We start from the raw sequence: 12,298 nt of genomic DNA on the forward strand, positions 1-12,298 counted from the left end.
GCCAAAGTGTTTTAAACATAAAATGTTACCATTTTGTAAGTCTTTTTTTTTTTGTTTTTACTGATCAGTTCATACGTAAGAAAACTAAATAAAAAAACTTTGTTTATGTTCAAACTTTAAATTTATATTTATTTTCAATTAATTTTAATTGATGAGCCATTTTAATAAAACTTGGTATCTTTTCAAATGTAAAAATTATCTTTTACATTTTATTAAATTTATTCCCTTAAAATTAAATACCTAAAAGTTCAAAAATAATAACATAATGACTTAAATAAAAGCACAACTATAAAGGATAAATTTTAAAGTTTTAAAAACTAAACTGAGATTTAGCAAAAATACCAACCTAGCTTGAGTCAGCCTGAGCTTTTCAAAACTTCAAACTAGCTTAAGTGTTTACCCACCCAGACAATTTTAAACTTAATTTAATTTTGGTTTAAAACTAGTCAAAAAAAGTAAAAAACAAAGAAATTAATTTTTTTAAATATTTTTAAATGATTTAAGAGAATACAGAGTTTTTTTTTTAGTGAAATTACAATTATCCAGGAAAGTGGGAACCCAATATATTGTTACTCACAAAAGAAACAAGGCTTCAAAGATTTTGCAAGCCTATTGTTAAATAGGACAAAATGAGTTGCAGTAATAAATAAAAATGAAGCTGTATTAGCAGCACACAAATACTTTTCCACACTAATTATGTACAAAAATTATTATATAAACTAGACAGTAAAACTGTTAAGCAGTAATAAAATAATAATAAAAACAAATACATTTCTATTTAATTACATAAAATTTGGTTAGACAAACTACAAATTATCAAAACAATTACAAAGCTATAAATATAATGAACACATGCTTTCGGATAGCTTTCAATACACAGAAATGTAAAAAGACAAAATATTTTGTAAAAAATTACAGCAAAAATTGAAGCTTTAAAGCCTTTTTATAAATAAAGAAAACCTTGGGTTTTACATAAACTACAACTTTATTAAAGCAACTTGAATTAATAATACATTACTACAATACAATTAAGGTAATGAAGAAAGGGGTTAATTAGGTTTTTTTGAAATTAAGTCTTTTTTTTTAAATAATAAGACAGTTATTTTTCATAAATATAAAAAAATAAAGAAACTTTTGAGATATAAGCTATATAAGTTATAGAGATAAACAACTTCTTCATTGGAGGCGCGAAAAAAAGCAAAATAGTTTATAACTAAAAAACTTAAAAACCTATCTGTTCTTCAATTTCTTAGCAATTGTTTTAATGGTATTCTTTTATAAATACTTCAAAACCTGCAAGATTCTTTTATTTGTGTTGTGGTCAAACTTTTTTTTTCAAAAAATATTTTTTTACAAATTGTTTGTAATATAAAAACTAATTCCTGAAAACTAAAAACTGCTTAAAAGTAAAAAAAAGAAAGGTTAATAATAAGTAAATATATATATATAACTAAATAATAAAATAACTAATAGTAACTAATAATAATATTAACTAATAAAAAAAAATGTTAAAGCTATGAGGAGGGTCCAAAATTTTACTAAAAAAAAAAAGTTGGAGCCACCTCATAGCCTTAACAATTTTTTTTGTAAAATGATGGCCGGTGTTTAAATTATTATTTTATGTAAAATTATTTCAAAAATATTGTGGATTTAAACTAGGTTTCATATAGGTTTAAAAAGTTTACAAAATTTTCAAAAATCTTAATAATGTTCTTCTTTATCTACTCTTAAATATTTTGATGGGAGATATTTTCTGACAACTTAATTAACAAATAAAATGTCTTGTTAAAAAATTATTTCATTTTCACAATTTCAGTATTTTAATCAGCAAACAAAGAAGGAGTTGAGTTAGCAAACTAAAGGGGTAAAACATATTTTTTTCAAGGTTACTAAATTTTTTTGAGAAATTTCTTTCTTCCTGGTTTTTAAAAATACACTTTTTGGGTCTATTTTTAGTTTAAAGATAAGTTTATTAAAAACTGTGCTGAGTAGTATAACAGCATTGGAAATATACTGAAAATCTTCTTTAAATGTGTTTTTTGTTAAACACAATTTTGATAATGACAAAATATATTAAAACAGTTTATAAAATGTAAAAGATGTTAAAAATTCAAGGTTTTTTAGTATTTTTTGTTCAAAATCCCAGATTTTTTTTCCAAAATTTCTCAAATTTTAGGTTTTTTTAGCCTAAACTATCAAATTCCAGGTTTTTTGGCAACCTTGTTTTTTACAAGAATTAACATTGCCATCTATTATAAAAGATTGGAATATAAACTCCTATTTTTATAAAACTAAAAAACTAGGTTAAAATAGTCACTAAAAGTCTATTTTCTTCTATAGTTTTTGAGAAGGAGGTTTCAAATTTTCAACAAACATTCCTTATATAGTTTTAAAGACTTACAGTGTTGAAATTAAACACATTTTTGAATAAAAAGTATAGATATTTTTTTTAGGTTTTAGTTTTTAAATTATAAATATATAAATACTTTTAATAGAGTAACTTAAAGAACTTGAAGTACATAGAGTTTTAGTGAAAAAGACGTTTTTAAGTTTTTGGTGCCTTCTATAAGAAACCTTTTGTAATCAACAACTTTGATCGCTTACATCTCTAAAATTATTATGAATTTTGTTAAGCAATAAAAATGTCTGATAGCTAAGATACAAGTCTACAAAATAGGATAAATTTTTTAAACAGTGCTTTAAATTTTGCTTCTATATTGGTTTTAGTATTTATGAGTAATCTACATCACAATTTAACAAATCTATTGGCTTTTAAAACGTAGATATATAATAATTAGTCAGGATACTACTGATTAAGGTTATAGGTAGATTTAAATTGTTTCTTACAAGCTGGTCTTACTTTGTAGTTTTATTGATCTCAACTATCAGAAATGTTCTACTACTTAGGGTGATAGGGGGGTAAACCATGTTTTTTTACAAGTTGATCTTATTTTATAAAGTTTTACTAAGCTTTAAGTTGCTTTTCACTGTTTAAAAAAATTCAAATTAGTTTTTAAGGTATGACCAGTCAAAGTCACGCTGCATAATAGGTTCCCTATGGGAAGGGAAAACTAAAACAGTAAAAAAATGCTATTTTATTTAAAATCTATAACCTCCTACATTTTTCAAGAAATCTTCTTCAAACTTTTACAGTCCAATCTTTACACAACAACAAAAACGTTACTTCTGACTTCTTTTTTTTAATTAATACTTAATACTTTTTTTTTTTTTAACTTTTTTCAAATTTAGTGTTGAGGTTTTTTTTTTTTAATTTTTTAAAATTCATAAGTAAAATTTTTCTCTTATAATATAAGGAACATTTCCTGAAATTTTGAAGATGATTGCTTGAAAAATCAAAGAGGAGATTGATTTTTAGTGATTTTTTAAATTTCTAAGAAAATTGACCCCAAAATATATGAGGTCCATACTTTTGAAAAAATTAAGATATCTTAAAAGTTAAATTATATTTTTGAATTCTATAAAAACTGGCTTGTAGTTTGTACTTAAAGCTTTTATATAACAGCCAAAATTAATTTATGTATAAATAAGTGTTGGACCCATAATACAGGAGCGTAAGCATAATATGAAACCAATAAAGAAATAGCCCTAACTGTTATTTGTTCCTGGAATAGATTTAACTTTATAATTTAAAATAGCAGTTAAAGGCTTGGTAAAAATTTTTTTTACACTTAAATAACTGGCTGAGGTCTTAATTAATATTGAATAATAAAAAACAAGCTATGAAAGAAATTGTCTGAGTTGACAGCAAATGGGTAACCTAATGAGGGTTTTGAAACCCATGACAAACTAATATACAAAAATAATAATAAGGTCGTTTGAAAATTGATTAAAACAAGTTCACAAATATTTTCTAACAGTAAAAAAAAACATCAACCATACTCAACTCTTGATAACAATAACAACTGTTTTATTTTTTTAATTTTTAACTGTGTAGAGGTGTATCTGAATAATAATATCATGAAATTGCATGTCTTTTGTGTTGTAAAAATGTTTATGTAAAACTATAAAAATTAATTATTTCAACATATTTTTTGAAATATTACTTATTTATTACACTTAAACCAACTTCTAGTTTAATCTAAAAAAGAACAGCTATATAAGTGCTTTGTTAGCATTTATTATTAGCAGGGTTGCCACTGGTTTTAGAAACTGAAGCAGCCCCTGCTGACTGGTCTGCTGAGGCAGCACCAGGCGACTGAAAAAACAAGCCAGAGGTTGGAATGACCGGAGAGGCGCCAGCAGCCCCAGCAGCAGCTGAAGGAACATATGTCAGCAAGGTAGACGACTGGGCAGGAGACTGGGGTGAAAATGTCAAGGGTAGCTGGTAACCAGTGGCAACTGCAAACCCTTGATTTTGTAAAAAATTAATAGTGAATAAATGTTATACAGTTTTGAGGATTAAACAATCTTTAATAAATTTTTTAAAATGTTTTTAAGAAATTTCAACCAGTTTTTTGATAGTACATGTTTTTTGATATTACATGTTTTTGGGTCTATTCTTAGTTTAAAGTTAGGTTTTTAGTACTGTGTTAAGTGTTATAACAACACTGAAAATATACTATAAGTCTATTTTGAATGTGTTTTTTGATTAAAGCATGTAAAAATTATTAAAAACTCCCGGTTTTTCCAGGCTTTTTAGAGATTTTTGTTCAAATTTACACGTTTATACAGTTTTTTTTTTTTTCTCAAAATTGAAATACTTTTAGTCTAAATTATCAAGTTTCAGGTTTTTTGGCAACTCTGTATTAGTGATTTTTTTTTAAATAATAACATTTGGTGTTTATTATTATATACATTATGTGATACTAAAATAATTTTCATAGAGAGCTTTTGATTTCTTGTTTTCAATATAAATCTAGCTGTAGTTAAAATTCATATTGTTCTTTGGGCTCTTTTAAAACTTTAAGAAGGGGAAAAAAATGCCAAAATTAGAAAACTAGTTACTTATTATAATAGCAGTTTTATTTTTCTGTTTAACTAATAACTGTTTATATTTGAATGTTCTTACATTAAATTATTACTTTTTGACTATAAGTTATTATAATAAATATTTTTTTTTTGAAATGACTTACAACAATATTTTAGTAAAATTTCATTTATAATTAAAATGAATTTTCACTAAACTTTTTTTTGTTTAATTTTTGTTATTTTTTCAGTTATTTTTTAAACAGATAGCCCTACATGCATTGCACGTATATATTGCATTGCAAAAGCAGAACAACGTTCACTATAAAAAAAAACGAGGTTTAAATAAAACTATCAATAGACATATAGTATATTTAATAAATAATTGAGCAAAGTAAGTTATGTTTTAAAACAGTTTAAAACAGGCGTAGCGTGGGGAAGAACACTGGCGCATGCGTACCATCCGAAAAAAAATTACAGTAGAATATTTTTGTAAAAAAAACTTTAGTTTTTTTTTAGTTTAATAAAAAAGTTTTTTTTTTTCCTGTTCTTCAGATATTTATTTCTTTTGTCATCAAGTCTTACGGTTCAACCTTACCGTAAAACAATTTTTCACTATGTCTTGTGTTTTACATGTTTCATTTATAGTTTCTTTTTTGACAACTTATGATTTGTATTTCATTAAAATTAAAAAAAGCAATAAGCTATATACATCTTGCTCTAACTTTGTTTTAAATCAGGTTTAATTTTTTAGCATAATACGTAATTTACATTAAATAAGCAAGCAAATTATTCAAACATTTCACTTTCTTTTCATAAGAAATGATTTTGTGTAATGTAAATCATGCGCAATGAGGTGCTGTTATCACTATTGTATTGTTTATTAAAAAGATTGATATTTTTTTGTAAATAAAACAGATATCTTCGTTTAATTGAACATATTTGTTTTTATAGATATTAAGTTTACTGTAGTAAGGAAAAAAAAAAGTTTAGTAATTTTATATTCGTGCAAGTATAAGTAACTCTAATGAATTTTTTTTAAATTGTTTAATTTTGTGTTATATAAGTATTTATTAGAACAGTAACTTCGAATTTATTTTATTTAATAAATTTTTTTATTGTATATTACTTATAAAATGATCTTTGAATTGCTAGTTACAAAAGTCCCAAGTTAGGGGAATTATTGAGAAAAAAATTGCGCATCCCCTGACCAAAATACTACGTTACGGCGCTACTTGTACCCAAGTATAATAAGCATCAAAGTAGTCCGAAAAGTTCAAGTAATAAGCTTTGTATTATTTTATAGCAGTGTAGGAAATTGAAATTAGACCAGTAAATTAAAATTAAATTACTGTTTTTTAGTTTTATTTTGTTTGTCTGAAAGGTAAAATAATATAATTTTAGTAAGTTAACTAAAGTTTTAGTTAAAAAAAATTATTGAAACTTATTTACTATCTTTTACTCAAAGAATCTTTAATTTTAATGCAGTTATGTTTATTAGGTTTTATGCAGTTTTTTCGTTTATGTTTAATGCACTGAAAATTAGCTGTTATATTTATAACTTGTAGAACTATACTTTTTTATATTCATGTTTGATACCGAAAGTAGATATGAGTATAAATTTTCTTAAACATCTTTGTTTTGGTTGTATATGGCGTTTCAACTTAAAAACAAACACTATTATGAGCACTAATTCTATTACAGTCCTAAAAATATATTAACGTTGGGTATAATCAGAGTTGCCTGAATGCTAATTAATTGCTATGCCAACTGACCCTGAATGCTTTATAAGTGTTAATTTATTTTAATTAGAGATAAAATGCTAGAGTAGTCTTGCAACTGTTATAGATTTAAAAATGGGATGTTTGGGTACAATATGGTACTTTAACATAACAATTTTAATTTTTTTGAAACATTTTGTTTTTTGAACAGTATAAAAAGTTGTTAATTTAAGCTAATTTCAAATTTTGATTGTTTTTCACATTAAGCAAGTCTTTAAAATGAACTGAGCTTATATTTGTCTGTTTATAGCAAGATCATACAAATATAAAATGTAGAAAATAAGTGGATAAACACTTTTAAGATTAGTGAATGTCCTTTTTACTATAAAACTTGAACATTTTTTACCGTAAAGTTGCAAATATTAATTAATGAACGAAAAAAGAAAACCGCTCTAAAACTGGTTAAAAAAAATCGTTTTATAACTAAGCATAAAGTTGTAATAAAATTAACTACATTGTATTAAAACTTTTTATCATTAAGTAGTTAACTATGCTAATAAATAGCTAATTTAAACTAGATTTTAGCTATAAATATTTTCAACACTTGTTAGGCAATTATGTTTTAAGATTAATTTTATAAATACTTATAATTACTTTAGAGCAGAGTTTCCCAAAGTAGGCGATATAACCCCCCTTGGGGGGATTTTTAGTAAAGGGGCGAAAGGGGGGGGGGGTGATAAATAGTAATGGGCAAATGAGAGGGCAATTTTATAATTTTGGGTAGTCATAAAATTTTAATTTCTTTATTGTTATTTTACTAATTTTAGCTAGCCATAAAATTTTTGACCCTGAGGTAAAACTTTAACAAAAAAAGTCCATTTTGTTTACGTAAAGTAAAATTTATTTTATTCAGAACGTGTAGATTAGAATGTAGAGTATTCAGAAAAATCGAGATGAGAAGACCAAACAGTATAAAATCACAAACATGTTAAAGAAATCTACACAAAGTATTGAAGATGGAAAATTAGTTTCTTATTATAATATTATTTAAGTTAGTTCGAATAATGTGCAATAAACTTCTACTTTACTATTACAGTAATAGAATTTAGATATATATTATATAATAATCATTATAATTGAAATGTCACATATCTAAATAAAGTACTTAGCCTTAACTTAAAACAATGATAAGACCAACCCAAGAAACTTAGATTACTTAGAGTAATTTAACGTTTTAGAAAAACTTAGTTTACTTTTTATGACTTTTGGTTTAATTTTGTTATAAAAAGCAAAAGTATTAGATAACAATGTTGAAACATTGTTATTTTTCCCACATACTGAGGATAACTAAGAAAAGATAAAAAGATACTCAAGATGGTCCAGGATAAATCAAAACAGACTAAATTTAAAAAAAGTTAGGCTAACTAAAGCACTTTTTGTTTTCGACTTTGAAAATGACAACTTAATTTAAAAAAGTGTCTTTTCCTTATGGTCAAATGAAATATAACTAACATATTCTACTGCTATAATAGTTACATATTTATAACTTATTTCAGAGTTTATTGAAAATTTAAACAGTTTCACAAACTAAACTAAAAAAAGTTGAATTCCTGATAAAATGACTGTCATCAAAGTTTAAAAATAATAAAATTAAATACAAAAAAGAGACCTTAAAAAATATTGAACCCCTAAAAAACCATTGAAATTTAAAAACACAACAAAAAAACATTAAATTTAGAAACAAAAGTAACAAAACTCTTACACTTCAAGTAATTAAAAAGGGCAAGGGAAACTGGATACAGCACTTTTTTACATGATGTTCTTATTTTAAATATTAAAACTAAGCTATTAGTTACTTTTTAATAAATTTAGAATTTTATTTCAACTTTTTAAATACAACCAAGTCAAAGTCAGAGATTAAATATATTTTTTTAGAAGCAACAAACTAAAACAGCAAAAAATACTTTTTTACCAAAAACCTTATATTCTCCTTTATTTTTAAACTAATTTTTTCAAACTTTTTCGGTTTAATTTTTATAAAATTTTCATTATAAATTATACTTTCAATTGTATTTTCATTAAATAAATGTTATTACTTTTTTCAAATTTTTTTTTAGTGTTTTATAACTCTATTTAAACAAATACTATAAAAGAAACATCTGCCGAAAATGTTGGATGCCTAACTTATAAAATAAAAATTAAGATACGCTTTAGTGATTTTTGAAGTTATTTGTCTTAGTTTCTTCTTTCAATAAGAATACTTTTGTTTTCTCTGACTATGATTCTCAAAATTTGATATTAACTTTTTAATTTGGTAAAAGAATACTTGTAGCTAAATTAAAACTATATAAAATAAGTTAAGCAAAATTACTCAGTAGATCTTATAAGCAAAGTTTTATATTTAGATATAGAAAAAATTCTTTCATACAATATAAATAAAACTCAATCTTTCACAAAAAAATATATTTCATGCTTTTTTTGTCAGTTGTATTCTAAGCAATAAAAATAAAGTTTCAAATCTAGCTTATATAATAAAAATGCAATCAACGTTAATAATAAAAAAGCAAAGAGTAATTAACAATACATAAGTACTTCTAATTTCAATGCAACTAAAAAACACTAATAAAACAGAGCAACAATTTATAAAAAAATTTAAGAAAACAACGAAACAGTATGTTCAAAATCTTTATGTTTACACAACTAAGGTTTTCTTAACAAAATGCAAATAGCTTCAAGTTTAATTAAATCAGAAATGTAAAAACAGTTTTTAATAATTTTAAATCTTTTTTAAATATAATAATTAGCACAATCAAAGTTATTTACTAAGTGTTCAGCATTAGCAGATCATTTTGAAGCATTTTATACTCTAATAGATTTAGTTTTGTTATTACTCATACAAAATTCATCGATACTCTTGGAATATGTTCCGTTTAAACGACACAAGAACCAAATTTTGACATCTGTTTATAGAAAGAAAACTTTCACTGGCAACTATTTAAACTTTCATTCATTCTGTAGCATGAAGAGAAAGACAAATTTAATAAGAACGATCTGCCATTGAACACATAAAACCTGTTCAAGAGAATTATTTACTGAGGAAATAAAACAGATAAAACTGATACTAAATAAAAATGGCTATTCACCAGAACTTGTTAATGAAATAATAAATTTACATCCTTATAGTTTACACAAAATTAAGCCAGCAGGGCCGGAGAAATGCTTGATTTCTTTAGTACTGCCTTATGTTAATAAGAACTCAGGAGTTTCAGAAAGAGATAATTGTCAATTAGTAAGTAGGACTTATCATTCGGCAAAGCCGATCGTTATTTTCGTATCCAAACCAATGTTTAAACCTGGGGGAAAAGATCCGATAGCAGAATTTAAAAAAAGTATGGTAGTTTACCAGTTTAAAAGCATCTGTGAAGCTAGTTATGTCAGGATGACCTCAAGACAATTTGGCAAAAGAATAATGGAACATATTCCAAAAAGTATCGATGAATTTTGTATGAGTAATAAGAAAACTAAATCTATTAGAGTAATAAATGCTTCAAAAAGATCTGCTATTGCTGAACACTTAGTAAATATCCTTGATTGTGCTAGTAATCATTATTTTGAAAGGTTTAAAACTAATAAAAATTGTTTTCACATTTCTGATTTAATTAAACTTGAAGCTATTTGTATTTTGTTAAGAAAACCTTAGTTGTGTAAACAAAAAAAACTTTGAATATACTGTTTCGTTGTTTTTTTATTAAGTTGTTTTATAAGTTGTTGCTCTGTTTATTAATATTTTTAGTTGCATTGTAATTAGAAGTAGTTATGTATTGTTAATTACTCTTTGCTTTTTTATTATTTACGTTAATTGCATTTTCACTATATAAGCTAGATTTGAAATTTAATTTTTATTGCTTAGTATACAATTGACGAAAGAAGTATGAAGTATATTTTGTTCTGAAAAATTGAGTCTTATTTATATTGTTTAAAAGAATTTATTAAAGTATCAAAAAATGTTTAATTATGTAAAGGAAAAACTCAGTTTTTTTTTAACTTGTTGGTGAAGTCTATTTTAAATAAAAACGATTTAGTACCCCTAAAGTTATAGATAAAATTAAACTCTTTGTTTTTGAAGATATTTTAAACATTGTCATAGTTGTATTCAGGATTGCTACAAATTTAGGGTACTCACGGAAACTTAGAGAATTTTTAAACTATAAAAATTCTCAGGAAAATTCATGGTATTTGTTTTTTTAAAAACACAGGGTGACTCAGGACAATCTTAGTGTTTAGAATAATCTCAACGCAGTGATCGTAAATTATCAAACGAGCAACTCAAATTTTTATTTTTAACTAAGACGATGAAACTGAATAGCTTATTTTTTATAAGCATCTTTTTTTTAAAAACAGTCATAATTATAAGAAAACAATTGAACAAGAGAGAAGTTAAATATCTGAAGATAGAGGTTTATCATAATTCGCAAAACCTTTTGTTTTATAAAATATCTATAATTAAAAACAGGTATAATATGTATAGCGTCACTTTTGAACTAGTGAAATTTTTTAACGCGTCATTACTTTTGTACATGACGTCTATTATATATGTAGTGTCACTTTTGCTTCGCGTCATTTGTAATTTTTAGTTTTCAAATAAAATAAGCCTTTGCCTCATATCTGCATTTGGCCTCACGCATAATCCGGAAGTACACTCCATCATCTCATGCATTACATATAGAATTATCTGTTTAAAAAATCATTAAAAAAAATAAAAATTATCAAAAAAAAGTAGTCTATTCAAATTTACTTTAATATTAAATTAAAATTAACAAAAAATATTGTTGTAAGTAGGTTGAAAACAATCTTTTTATTACAAAAACTTATAGTTTAAAAGTAGTTATTTAATATATGAACATTCAAGTATTAATTATTGTTAGTTAAATAAAAAAGTAAGTCTGCTATCATTATGTAATCTAGTTTCCTAGTTTTTGAACTTTTTTTCCCTTGCTAAAACTTTAAAAGTGCCCGAAAAAGCAAAACGAATTTAAACTACATTTAGATTTATACTGAAAACTAAAAATTAACTTCTATCTAAGAATTTTTTTTTTTCTGTAGGATATAAGATAGATTAATATAAAAACCAAACCTTTATGATTAAAAAAGAATCACTAACACAGGATCGCCAAAAAGCCTACAATTTGACAATATATGCAAAAAAATGTGAAATTTGAGAAAAAACCTGCAATTTTGAACTAAAATCAATAAAAGCATGGAAAAACCTGCAATTTATAACAATTTTTACCATGAAAAAATAAAAGTGCTCAAAATATTTATCTCTAGGACCTTACATGTTACGTACGTTGTTGTTTGTTGCTTGTTATGTTCAGTTTACTATTTTATTATATAATTTCTTGCCACCGAAACTTGGTAGTAAATAAAATATTTAAATTGCATGCTATTATTTATTTACATGCTACCACTTAGTATCATGTGGATTATTTTTTTTTAATCAAAAACTTTTTTAATTAAAAAATACATTTAAAGTAGCACTATATTATCTTATAGTATCTTTTCAATATTCATATACCTTATGACACAGTTTTTTACCTTAAAATTAACTTAAACGTAACGCAATAAATAACGTATAAATTAATAGTAGTTTA

Source organism: Thalia democratica, chromosome 6 (genome assembly GCF_965202585.1).
Source record: "Thalia democratica chromosome 6, ktThaDemo2.hap1.1, whole genome shotgun sequence".
NCBI classification, from domain to species: Eukaryota; Metazoa; Chordata; class Thaliacea; order Salpida; family Salpidae; genus Thalia; species Thalia democratica.